Genomic DNA, 10,887 nt, shown 5'->3' on the forward strand with positions numbered 1-10,887 from the left:
TATTTATTTATATAAGATTGTTAGCGTTACATAGATGTAAGTAACATCTTATACTGTTGTATTGGATCGTCTAATCAGACTGTTAAAATTTTTATCAAACTGTTGGATAGTATTAAATCGATAAAGTACTACATTCTATGAAGTTTTTGACATCTTTGTTATATGGATATTAAGATATCGTATAAAATTTTGATTTTACGGAATGATGGAACTGTCCATCAGACATTTGATTTTATAATATCGATAAAATGATGGAACTATTCATCAGACAATTTCATTTTAGATCAGACCACTAGATATGTTCACATATGAAAAGTATTGTTATGAGTTTAAATTTAGAATTAATCAGGGTCCTGAATATTGAGACATTGTAATCAATTTATGGGCATATTTAGGGACGGTTTTGGAACACATTTAGAAACCTTTTTTTAATAATTTCATAAAAATATATTTTATACATTTAGGAATGGTTTTATTTAAATTTCATATTTCGCAACGATCAAATATTAAATAACTGTTCCTAGGTTTGATTTTTCCTCCAGTTTCTTTTGGCACGAAATTCAATTTGTTGGAACTTATTTTGGAACGGTAAAAATAAATTAATCGTTCCTATATTTTATGTTTTTCCGCTTTTTTATTTAGAACATTGTAATATATTGAACAGTTTATTTTACTAATGTTGGTTCAAAGTTGGAACCGGCTTTGGATCGATTTCCTAATTTATTTACTATTCCTTAATAGAAAAAAAGTGTTTTGTTTCTAAAAATAACATTTATTGGTATTGACAAATAGTTTGCAAATTGTACTTCTGAAATGGTTGTAAACTATTTTTATAAATTATTATCATAATTTTATAATTTATACTAATTTCTATCGGCAAAATACACAGACACTTGATATAGAAAACGATAAATGTCAATCATAATTATTGTCTTCTTCAGTCTCGTAATCCTCATCAAAGCTATCCTTGTCAGACTCGTCATCAAAATTAATGTTCCCCAATTAGGATGTGCCTACTCCTTGTTGATTACCAATAGAAAGCTCAATGACTAATTGTATACCATTTGGATCATGCAGGTCATAATTATGGTTGTCCGTCGCAACTTGTGCAGTAAGTATTGTCTCATCCTCTTGAAACGCAATGTCAGTCCATTGACAGTCAGGTTATATATTGCTTTGGGCATCACGTTTGGCTTCCTTTCGTCCAGCTCAAGCTCCAGTCAATTACATATGATCTTCAGTTCCTTCCATATATTTAGAGTATCCTTCATTGTTCCTTTTATATCCATCACGATATTGAATATATTGTTAAGCATGTTCTTCTCAATGTGTATGACATCAAGATTGTGTCATATCAGATGCATCGACCAGTACTCCAGCTCTTAAAAGATGTTTTTCTTTGTCCACTTATGCTCACTACCGTACCCATTCGAGAGTGACAACGAGAATTCAACCGAAGGACCAAACTCTTCAACCATTTGCGGATCTTTTCTCCTATCAATCTTGGTCATGCAACATTCACTTCTACTCAGTTCTTAGTGAATACTTTCTTCCTTTGATACGGATGACCCAGGGGGAGGAACTGTCTATGCCAGTCAAAGCAGCACGCCTTCCTACCGCTCTGCAAGTAAAATGAACGTGTGTCTTTCATACAAACTGGAAACCGCATAATACTAGTAGAACATCATCCAGACGCCATTCTATAAGGGGTAGCTGCTTACAATTTGCATCAACACGGCATCCATTGGGAATATCTCGCTTCTCAGTGTCGCATGTTAGTATACCTACATGTCGCAGATTTTGCAACTCGTCGATCAGCGGCTCCAGGTAAACATCGATGAGATGTTTTGAATTGGAAGGACCAGGGATCACCATCATCATGAATATATACTCAGCACTCATGCACATTCCAAGTGGGAGATTGTACGGTGTAAGTATAATGGGCTAACATGAGTACGTATGATCGTACTACCTGTGTGTAGCGAGCCCATCCGTGCACAAACCTAGTCTAACATTAAGGCGCTCTACCAAAAAATGAGGATATATCCGGTCAAAATTCCTCCATGCATCTGAGTCAAACGGATGCCACATGGATCCCTCTTCTGTTTGATTATTGGCATGCCATGTTATTTTCTCGCTAGTCGCTTCTGAAACATACAACCTTTGCAAATGTATAATTATGTTACAACCCCATGTAGTCTTTATAGGATATATAATCAATTATACAATAGCTTTTGTTTTTAATTCATTAGTCTTTTTCTTACTTTCTCTTATCATATTTCTTTTTAGTTATCTTGAAACAAAAGAAATTTGTGCAATTATAGTGTCAAAATTTTTTTTGATCATTATGAGTGAAAATTTTGCATCATAACTTATGTCCTAAGACAATATCAACAAACGTTTCAAGGTACAAAATATGAAAATTAGTAATGAATCAAACCTACATTTAATTTATAACTCTATTTACCTTATCAAACTTAGTAAAACTATATACCATGATTAACCAATTTATCTCATAATATTTTTTTATTTACAATAACTAATTTTTATGTCCTTATAAAATTATTTTTAGTTTCATTAATAAACGAGTATCATGTTTTACAACACGTTTATGTGTACTTGTTAGATGGACATATCTTACAATTTTTTGTTTAAATTCATTTTGGATACGCTACTTGTAAACCCATAAGAGACCACGGGGAAGAACCTTCATTTCATAATTAACTTATTACAATTTAATATTTTTTAAATTTATGTTTACTTCATTAAATTTTTGAGTACCCGAATGAGACAATTATTTGTGATGCTTTAAGTAAAAGAAAAGATTTTTCAACATTTTCAACTCCCATTTTATTTGAGCGTTTTTATTTTTCATTACAATTCAATTTCCTATTACTATATTAAAAAGGGAAGTTGTTTGTTCATCTATCAGTTCACAATCTATTAGTATTAAAGTAATACTTTAGTTTAAACTTGAAATAAAATCTGTCTATAATAGAAACTAATCAATTTCAGTAAAGAGCTTAGTCATGTATTGCCTTGCTATCTTAATCAACTTAGATATTATCACAAATATTATAGGTAACCACATCAACCATTATGTATTACATAGCTAAATTCAAGATATTAGCTAAAGATAGACCACATCAATGATTGATTAACATGCGTCCACAATTACTGACCTTGCATGAGAACACCTGAGTGATTTAAGGTTCAAATATGTAATGGATATAAATTCAAATTGACAAGTGGACATACCTTATGCATTTCTAAAATATAGTTGTGGCCTCGTTGATGATGTCGCAAAAGTCCAAAAGAGACCTTCCAAGTGCCTTGAACTACACACCTATCTCAATTTCTCTTTTTACTTGAATATCTACTACTTGATTCAGGTTGATCCTGTACCAAAAAAAACAGGCACATTAAAATAAAAATAGTATTAAATAAGTCACAGATAAAGTAAAAAGTCTAAGTATATTAGATTAAAGAGATAAAAAAACTCCAATAACCAATCAGTCGGAAGTGGCCGTGTATGAAAGAAAACTTATAAACTTCAACTGAAACTTTTAACAAAAAAATAAAGTGACCATCTAAGTTTTATTGATATAGTGAGACATATTGCTTTATATTGCAAATTGCATAACTTCACCACCAAATTTCAATCGATAAATAGTTTTTTTATTCAATAAAAACACTTCTTGCATTTGTCTCTATCAATATAATATGGCCATCAAATGCAAAGTAATTCTAGATGCATTGTTACGTTTTTCTATTACAGGAACTTCTTTTATACCAGAAAATCAAAATTAGTGAACAACTCTCTTTTCTCAAGTAGAATTAATAAGCAAGTAACTACCAAAACATTGTTATAATGTTTAATGTAATTAGCGAATATTTTTTCATCCTCATAATTGTCATTGTAAGAGCTAGGATATATCCTATTGTCGCATTTTTACAGTTTATAGTAGTACATTTAACAAAATAGAGCAAGTTGCTAGAACTAAATCTTTTGATGACTGCCCTATTCTCAAGAAATAATTTCAATAACTAAACCATTACAAGTGATCTCTATGGATAAAGTCCATCGTAACCCAACAAGGCAACATATGTTGATGTGGAATTTCTTCATTTAGTGATCATACCAATCCTCTAACAAAAATAACTTCATTGTTGCATAATTTAATTACTTGTATATTCTTCAAAACATTTAGGGAAAAACTTTTTTTGTAAACAAGATCGCTAAAAATATGCAAAATAGGAAGTATTATCATTTAGATCAACGATAGTTATATATCCAACAATATATGTGCATGTGAAAATTAAGTAAGATTAGTATAATATGCAAAATAAAAGACTTGAAAATAAGTAGAAGATATGATGTCTTAATACTGAGAATTTACAGGACAACAATGCGTAAAGTTGAAAAGAGTACATGTGTTTTACGATACCCCGTCCTACATAGATTATGAATTAAAAGATAAGCAATATATAAGTATTGGCCAAATAACTCTAGTGCATCCATTGAATATCCCTTTTTAGTTTGCTGTCATAATCAAATTTCAAGATGCACTTGGTGGGTTTGAGGCAATTCTAACAGCCAACGGGCTGGTGGGCCTAGGGCATGACCAAATGGCATCAATGTCAATCACCCAGCAGCATCGGAAGCTAAACCGATGATTGTGATGTCCCATTCCATATAAATTAGAAACTAATAAGATAGCAACATATAAGCATTGGGCAAAGAGATGTCCCATTCCATATAAATTAGAAACTAATAAGATAGCAACATATAAGCATTGGGCAAAGAATTCAAGTATATCCATTTGTTATCTCTTTTCGGCTTGTTGCCATAATAAAATATTAGGATTCACATGCTGACTTTAGAGGCAATTCTTACGTCGAATGGGCTCAACGGGCTAGGGCTTAACATGTTCCACTGAATTGTTTAATCATTCTGTTCAACAAATTGGAAATGATGTTCTCAAAAACAGGAAAGATGTTTTGCGGAGGTCATAATACAACAAATACATGAACAGAAGATGTTGAAACTTTTCATTATTACAGAGGATAAAAACTTACCATAGTGTTTGAATTCGTTCTCTGAGTGTGTTGTTCTGTTTTGTGGAGATAGAGAGAATAATAAAGATAAATAAGTGTATTAGAGATATTATGTATGCTTGGATTTATTTTTGGAGATAATACAAAATAAATATTGTATGTCTAATATTGTGTTTTTGGAGACAAAAATTACTATTCATTATCAAATCAAGTCTTTTTTTTATATATTTATGTATATGTCTGTATGTATATATGAATATATTTTTGAGTGGATAGATCTTTCGAGTGGCATGGATATCCCACTCCCATGACATATGTAGTTTATCTTCCTATCACACGCGTCATTTGTTAGGTGATCCACCACATTATCCCCTTCTCTGAAAGAGGAAAAAGAATTACATCTTAAACTTCTTTTGATTGAATGAATTTTTGCCAAAATATGCCGCAACCACTAGTTGCCTCTAATTTGTGGCTTCATCAGTGCTGAAATATTTTTAGCATTGATTTCGATCTAGATACTTTAAAAAGCATATTCTTCACCCAATTTGAAACTTTGATAAAATGATCGTTTGATAATGTAAATACTCAAAAACCACAATTACCACATCTCCTTGGTTATTTTGCACAACCTTGCATGCTCCCACCTCTTAGGATTCTCTTAAGATGCACCATGGTACTAAGTTGTTGTGGGAAGTGAATCCATGTGTCATCAAAGTTTAAATCACCGATCCTTTTTTGTCTTTTAAGTACACTTGCTTTAGCAACAACTATAATTGGTGATGCACACTCAAGATGATCGTTTAAGTTTAAAAACAATGACCGAGGTGTTTGGCTTGTTTCAAGTTGTCCTAGAAAACCATAGAATAAGAAACTATACAAGGATACGTATATGTCCCTCAATCAAGAAGGCTGTTGTTCGCCTCCATTAATGGTGAACTATCATTATCACCAAATCCGCTATTAAAAACTACAGTTGGAAGAAACTAGCAAATAATTCCAACACCTTCGCACCTTAAAACTGAAAGAACACATGTATAATCTTCTTAATATGAGAACACCACTAGAATTTAAATGCTATTGCAATTGTTTGTTGACCTACAACCAATTATTCATCAATTCCGATGATAATATTGATATTGAAGGTTTAACTGTAAGCTACTAGAAGCCATAAAAAATATTGAAGAATCGTTGCTTCACAAACTGAATGCCAAATGGTATTAATTAAAAGATCCCTATCATATGAGGGTCACTAAACCACTTGTCTATAGACTTCTCATTTAGTATTAGTTACTGCACATAAAATGTTTGTTTTAGAAAAGAATTTACATGGGTTACCAGCATGTCTTTATTGTACTTGTACCATCATCTCACCAATGGTTATAACTATTACAATTGACATAGATGACATCACCCTGATAAAAGCCATAGTATTGATAGCATATGCAAAATTTGCCTGTATTTGGTATACCATGGAACCTACTACCATCAATATGAAATTTTTTGGTAGTCATTTAATCATCTTAGCTTCCCCACAACCACTTTTGTAGTATCTTTACCACCCTATGTGCATGCCCAAATTTAGCTGTTTCAACATTGTCACTCTCCAATTTGGCCACTTCAAATTTTGGGCACTAATACCTTGACGAATAATGACATGTTGCACCACCATTTGTATTTGCATCCGGTGATCGATGCATTGCCTCCTTTCTTACCCGATATCTTTCATTCCAAATACACATGAAATACTTCATGACAAAGGTCCTCTCCCTAGTATTATAAATGGCTCTTTCAACTTGCACCACCTCCAATCTTGGTCATGGGTGATTTCTTTGTTGATTGTCTTCAATGATAACTAAACCTTAGTAAAAGTTTGAATTTCTCTTCAACTTGTTATGAAGAGATTAAGTATCAAGCGTATTGAGATGCTACTTTATCTCATACTTGGTTTAAGTATTGCTAGCTTCTCCACAAGAGCAAATTTGAAAGGAAAAGAAGTTACATTCATCGAATTTCTGTTGTGGATTATATAATTTTTATAAAGTAATTTGAATCTAAATATTTTAGTAAGCAGTGGACCTTCAATTATATAAACGAAAATTGGATTGGTTTAAAGGCTGGAAAAAGTAATTTTATGTAAGATAATCGTGATTGGGAGTTTCTAATGGAAATATAGTCTGAATATGTAAAAAGTTGGCAAGTTGAGAAAGATGTAGAGAATATACTAAATAGATATATGGATCAGAGAGCCAAGACCAGAAATACAAAATGTAACATATATTGTCCCAAGTATGAAAAACAAAATACTAAGAGACACAATTTTGTCCCTTGTAGGATAATACAAGGGAATTAACACATTCAAAATCATTGCATGGCAAACCAATGTTGTGCACTAAGACTTATTACAAGAAAAAAAATGTATGCATATTTATGGTGATGAAGAGAGAATATATAATAGTTGCAACAATTAGTTCCTTGTGGGGCTTCCAAACATGAAAAACAGAGAAACTTTTTTATCAACAAATCATAGTAAATAAGAAAAAATGTATATAATTATGGAACATACCGTAATTAATGTCTTCTCTTCTCCATTAATATAGTTAAGGATATTAAACCGTGAGCCATGGTAGTTAGTACTCTAAGTTGCGGTCACAATCTTTTCTTGTGATTTTATTTTTTTTGTAATTTTATTTATTTATTTACTATTCTTTGTCCTTATTTGATACGCTTATCTTTACCACAAAATATTTCCACCTCTTGGATATTCTATTTTCTCCACAATACCCTCAAACATTTATATTTGCAGAAACGAAAGTTGGCCAAGTAGATACCAAAATTTGGCATGTTCTCTCTATGTTTTAAATATGAATTCTTTAACTAATCAAATCTTCAGGTTTCGAGTCAAAGAGATACAATAATCATTTGGTTTCTTGATCATATTATCATCATTCAACAATAAATTATATTGGATATTGATGTATGCCATATGTCCCACTATTTTTTCCTCTATTTTTGTTCATTACGCATAGATAATTCATATTCTTGCACCCAAAAATTAAGAATTAGTACTATTTTAGTTTTATTGGTCATAGGGATCTCACATTATATCTTGTAATTGAAAAACTTTCACCGAACTAATGTTAATTCAACTGTCATGGACTACACACATGGTTGCTAGTCGATGATCAAGATGCCTAAAGAGTCGGGCTCAAGAGGGACCCAACCTAGGTTTGATTGACCCAATAAAGAAAAGTGCATTGGTCTAATCCAAGCCAATCCTAGGTTGATCCCAACTATCAATACTTGGGATAGGCCCAACCCAATGACCTACAACCTCCTTATTAGAATAAATGACCAAAAAACCAATTAGATTTGTCGAGAGGTATTTTATTCTGATAATTAATAGATGCCATGTTATATTATTTTGAAGTGAATAAAATGAGTATTCTCTTATTTTTCATCTACTTTGTTATGCTCATTTTGTATATTTGCATTTACTTGAACATCACAACAAAGCCTACATACCAATTAACAATCGTCCAGTTCGGCTGCGCATTGGATGGCAGTCATGAAACCAACTGCCAAAAGGTTGGGTTTGAAATGTTTCAAGTCGAGGACCTCGAGAATGGGCATCAAGAGTCCTATGGAATCTTGCACTAAGAGTAGCATTCAATTGGTGAGTACCGTTTTTCATCATTGACAGACGCGGGCCGTCTATGCGATCCTAGTGGATTGATTGATGAGGTGTTATATAAACTGAACTGACTAGTGGGATCGTCATATGGAAGCCTACGAGGCTTGATCGGTATGACTTGAATTCCCTACTTCGGTAGTACGAGAGTAGTCCTCAGACTTGAGGCATCATTATAGTCACATGCATATGATGACTGTGTCTTGGATCTATGAGAGAGGGGATTGTGTCACAGACATGATCATAATAAGCCTTACCTAGTACAGTCAGATTATGTAGCGAGGATGGTGAGTTCCAAGAAGAGGATCCGTACCCTATCACACACTATGAACCTTTGGCTATAGTCATTGATCGAATATGAAAAAGAGGTTCCTATGTTGAGAAACTTGGCGTAACATGATCTCAAGTATTAAGCATAGACGCCTAGTCTTTAAGTATTAAGCATAGACGCCTAGTCCCGGATGGAAATCGAAATCTAATTGCGTACCGTAGACTAAGGCCGGAAGACTTAGATAGGAGGACCGTACCCGTATGGACTCGAGTGCCTAAATATTCACACAAAAATTCACCTAGTCTCTAGTGCCATGGACCGTTACGAGATGGCAACACATAATGACCGGCTTTCTTAAATAAGGGTTAATCAATAATTATTAATTAAATTATATTTAATTAATAAAACTATTAAACAGTATTGAATTAGAAAAGACCGAAGAATAAATTCATGACATTAATTTGTATTAGGCATGTCCTTATTATTTAAAAAGTTGGATCTTATTAATTAATAAAGAAATTAGGATTATGAATTTAATTAGATTAAATACAAGTTGGCTTCAATTAAATGTATATTTATTAAAATTTGATTTAAATAAAAATTCATTAGGCTTGTAATTTTTTTTTGTAAAAATCAGCCAAAGCCCCTAATTTTGAGCCCATGAAAATTCCATGAAAAGAAAAAAAACGGCTAGCAAATTGCAATTTTCAGAAGGGTAATTCTAGCCATTCCTAAGCATCAATACAAGATATATATATATATGATACATAACTATTTAAAAAATATTTTACTATCACATTATTACACAACACAAAAAATTTCTGTGACGTCCGTAGAATTTTGTACGTAATTGGAAGACTAATTGATAATTATTAGAAATTTAAATTTAATTGGTAAATAAATTATAGATTGAATTTGGGATATAATAAAACTTGTAAATAAATTATAGATTGAATTTGGGATATAATAAAACTTGTACGGATTAAATTGGAGTTCGCTATAATATTTATAAGCAAATTATATTAATTAGAAAATTAGGAAGGACGTAATGGGTATTTTGAAAAAAGCTTAATTAAATATATAAAATAATAATAATACTTTATATATATAAATAGTATATATATATCTATGTGTGTAATAAGAGAGGAGAGAGAGAGTTTGAAATGGAGGCGGTGGGGCCTCTCTCTCCACCCAATTTTAATTTAAAACACATACACTACACACCCACCCAATTTTAATTTAAAACACATACACTACACACATACACATAATACACAAATTCACACACACTCATACACACACAGTAACGCACACACCCATTTCGGAAAACAGAGGTACGGAAATTGTAATTTAATTTTTATTAATTTATATAATTATATTATTTAATTAGTTCATTTATTAAATGTTGATTATATTGAGCGGTGAACTATTTAATCGGAGTATTTTATGATTTTGGCTATTTAAATTAGTGTCGTATTAAATATCACAATTGCTATAAAAATGATATAGTTGAGCAATTAAATTATTTAATTTGTTAGATTTAATTATCCTTATAGTTAATTTACACAATTCCATTGGAATGATTAATCAAATATGTAATTCTATGTATTATTGCTTAATTAAATTTTATAGCAACGATAAATTGACAGAAAATTCATAGAAATACTTCGGATGTTATATTTTAGAAATATTATGTTATTAATTAGGGAAAGGAGGTTTTAGTGGTAATATAATTTACGAATGTTATTAAAAATGATAGTTATAAATATATAAGGGGTTTGATTAAGTGAATTCTTATGAATTATTTGGTAAATTAAATATATTGATTATACGTATTATAATTTATTATAGGACGTGACGACAAGGTAGA

Source organism: Sesamum indicum, unplaced genomic scaffold (genome assembly GCF_000512975.1).
Source record: "Sesamum indicum cultivar Zhongzhi No. 13 unplaced genomic scaffold, S_indicum_v1.0 scaffold00110, whole genome shotgun sequence".
NCBI lineage: Eukaryota > Viridiplantae > Streptophyta > Magnoliopsida > Lamiales > Pedaliaceae > Sesamum > Sesamum indicum.